This window comes from Chrysochloris asiatica, unplaced genomic scaffold (genome assembly GCF_000296735.1).
Source record: "Chrysochloris asiatica unplaced genomic scaffold, ChrAsi1.0 scaffold00048, whole genome shotgun sequence".
Classification (NCBI taxonomy): Eukaryota; Metazoa; Chordata; class Mammalia; order Afrosoricida; family Chrysochloridae; genus Chrysochloris; species Chrysochloris asiatica.
Genome location: NW_006408566.1, coordinates 14,129,063 through 14,133,186, shown reverse-complemented (window position 1 = coordinate 14,133,186; position 4,124 = coordinate 14,129,063).

Genomic DNA, 4,124 nt, shown 5'->3' with positions numbered 1-4,124 from the left:
AAATAACATCATGATAAATGGAAAAAAGATAGAAGTTATTGAAGACTTTATTTTTCTTGTATCTACCATCCACACTCATAGAAGCCGTTGTTGTTATGTGCTGTGGAGTCGGTTCTGACTCATAGTGACCCTGTACAGGGTTTCTGAGGCTGTAAATCTTTATGGGAGCAGAAAGCCTCATCTTTCTCCCGTGGAACTGTTGATAGTTTTGAACTGCTGACCTTGAGGTTAACAGCCCGATTTGTAATCACTACTCTACCAGAGCACCATACCAATCACCCAACAAGTTACTCAACATATCTTTGTAATATTAAGGAACGCATGCTAGGGGGCTTCAAAAGGTTAGTGGAAATATGGCTAAAATTACCAACTATGGGCTTGTTGAGATAGCATTTCCTTTTAGCCCAATGGCCCAGTGGTATGAGCTGAGGACATTAGGGTCCCCAGCCTCCTGATGACTCATGAAAAAGAAAGAGAAAAAGGTTGTTGAAAAATTCCATTCTCTTTTAATTATATTTTCCCATGAACTTTTGGAGCACCCTCATACACCCACATAGGTTCTGAGTCAGATTAATGGCTTTGAAGGGCTCCAGGGAGCAAGAAAAGCATCTACCTCATCTCTGGGTCTCCATGTGTAGGGCAATGAGAGGCAGATGCTGATCTGTTTGCATAAAGCCAGACTTCAGGGCTCCAGACACCATAGCTCTTGAATTACACATTTAAGTTCCATAGACCTTAATACGCAGGAGGAATCTCCCCTTCACTCACCTTCCCTCTCTCCACCTAGCACTCCTGTGTCCTTATCTGTCTCCTGTACTTGTTAATGTGAGCTGTTCTATGGCAGCTTCAAAGCTGTGCCCTTTCAGAAGCAAATCACCAAGCCTGTCTTCAATGCACCTCTTGGTCGGTCCAAACCACCAACCTTTCAGCTAGTAGTCGAGCCCGTTTGCACCACTCATGAACTCTGTTTTTCTCACTTGTTGTTGTTGTTGTTGTTGTTGTTGTTGTTGTTAAGTGCTGACTCAGCAATTGTACATAGTGTTTCTGAGAAGCAGCTGGTGGGTTTGAACTGCTGACCTTATCCATCCACACCAGGTCAATTTTAAGCCTATGGGAACAGCAGGAACTTTGCTGTTGGTTTCATCTCCTCCCTTCCTTATCCTCAGAACACACTACAGAAGCTTATACACAGGAGCTCAAAATTTGCTGAAGGAGAAAAAGGGAGCAACAGAGGGAAAGAAAAAAAGAATGAAATATGTAAATTTGTCATTATTCTGTTTGCCTTCCCTTCCCCAAAACATACCAATAGAAATCTCTAAGCCTTGCTTCCCATATCCTTCAGTTTCTGGCATTGAGATGGAGAAAGAGCCCTTCAAAAGCAGGACTGAGGCAAGACCATGGATCTTATAGAATTGGTGTGCATTTATGTGCACACAGTCTCAGGAGAGGAGATTGCCCTTTCACAAGCCAAGCCCTGGGAAGGTGTCACTTGGCTATTAAATTATTCCTCAATCAACTCTGAGAAGTTATTCTAAGGCTGATGGTTTATAACTTTAACCATTTTTTTCCTGTGGAAGACAAGGTTGTAAGTGAAAATCCTTCACACTTTCCAGTCAGCTTCTATGAAAAAGGCAGGAGCCTGAACACCTGCAGAGATCCTGGGAAGATCTCCTGGATTTAACTTGTCAGTGGTTGAAAGGCCACTTTAATATCAGGACTTGGAGGTTGGTGAGCAAGACCTGAAAGGAATGTGACTTTTCTATGCTTCCCAGTGGTGTTATGTTGTATGCCATTTAGTGGATTCCAACTCATAGCCACCCTACAGAACAGAGTATACCTGCCCCATAGGATTTCCTAAATTGTAAGCATTACAGGCCACCAGTTGTCTGTCAGTTTGTCACCTGTTACTGTGATGCTGGAAATGATGCCACTGGTGTTTTAAATACCAGCAAAGTACACGCATGGTGGATAGGTTTTAGCTGAGCTTCCAGACTAAGACAGACTAGGAAGGAGAAGGAATTTTGAATGTTTAGCCATTGAAAACCTTGTGAAAAGCAATGGAACGCTGTCAGCACCAGATTATTGAATACTGAAACACTATGAAAAGCACCAGAATATTGTTAGATATAGTGCCAGAAGATGAGCCCCTCAAGTTGGAAAGCACTCAAAATCTGACTGGGGAAGAGCTGCTTCCCGAAGCAGAGTTGACCACAATGACGCAAATGGAGTAAAGTTTTCGAGGCCTTCATTTACTGTTGGGGCACAACTCAAAATAAGGAGAAATAGTTGTAAACATCCATTAACACCTGTAACATGAGATGTACAAAGACTGAATCTAGGAAAGTTGGAAGTTGTCAAAAATTAGATGGGATTCATAAAAATTGATATCCAAGGCATTAGTGAGCTGAAATGGACTGATATTGGTCATTTTGAATCTGAGAGTCATATAGTTTACTATGCCAGAAATGACAAAATGGAAAGGCATGGCATTGCATTCATCATCAAAAAGAAGATTTTAAGCTCTATCTTGAAGTATAATACTGTCAATGTTAGGAATATCCATATGCCTACAAGGAGTCTTGGTATGGTGCTGTAGGAAAAGCACTGGGCTGAAAAGTTGGTTGAACCACAAAGTAGATGGTTCAGACTCACCAGCCACTACTCAGAAACCCTATATAGAGTCGCTATGATATGGTAAAATTTTGCAAGATCAATGGCTTGTTTCATTGCAAACACCTTTTTATGCAGTATAAAGGATGACTATGCACATGGACCTCACCAGATGGAATACACAGAAATCAAATTGGCTACATCTAAGACCTTTGAAAAGCTAAATATCATCATCATCCCAAACGGCCAAGGACAGATTGTAGAACAGACCATCAGTTGCTCATATGCAAGTTCAAGTCTGAAACTGAAGAAAATTAAAACACAAGTCTACAAGGTCCAAAATATGACCTTGAACACATTTCACCTGAATTTAGAGATAATCTCAAGAACAGATTTAATGAATTAGACACTAATGACCGGAGACCAGGAGAGTTGTGGGATGACATCAAGAACATGAAACAGGAAGAAAGCAAAATGGTTATTAAGAAGACAAGAAAGAAGGAGAAGGCCCAAATACGAATCAACAGAGACTTTTAAACTTGCTTTGCAGCATAGACATGCTAAAGCAAATGGAAGAAATGAGGTAAAAGAGCTGAATAGAAAGTTTTAAAAGATCAGCATAAGAAGACAAAGTCAAATATAATGAAATGTGCAAAGATCTGGAGTTAGAAAACCAAAAGGGAAAAACACACTCAGTATTTTTCCAGCTGAAAAAACTGAGGGGAAAAAAATTCAAGCCTCGGGTTGCAATATTGAAAGATTCTGTGGACAAAATATTGAATGATGCATTCATCAAAAGAAGATGGAATGAACACACATAGTCACTGTACCACAAACAAGTAGTCAATGTTCAACCATTTCAAGAGGCAGCCATATGATCCAGAGCCAGTGATAATGCAGGTAGAAGTCCAACGTGCACTGAAGGAATTAGCAAAAAAAAAAAAAAAAATAAGGCACTAGAAATTGATAGAATACAAATTGAAATCCTTCAACAAACTGATCAAGCACTAGAGGCACTCATCTACGCCAAGAAATTTGGAAGACAGCTACCTGGCTAGCTGATTAGAAGAGACCCATATTTATGCCCATTCCAAAGAGAGGTGACACAATGGAATGCCAAAGTCTTTGGACAGTATCATTAATATTTGCATGCAACTAAAATTTTGCTAAAGATAATTGAAAACTGACTGCAACAGTACATGGACAGGGAACTTCCAGAGGTTCAGGCCGGATTCAGATGAGGATGTGGAATTAAGGGCATCATTGCTGATGACAGATAGACCTTGGCTAAAAGCAGAAAATACTAGGAAAATGTTTACCTGCCCATTATTGACTACCCAAAGGCTTTTGATTGTGTGGATCATAACAAGCTCTGGACAACACTGCAGATAATGAGTATTCCAGAACACTTAATTGTACTCATGAGGGACCTGTACATAGACCAAGAGTTATTAGAACAAAACAAAGGAACACTTAATGGTTTAAAATTTGGAAAGCTGTACGCCAGGGTTGTA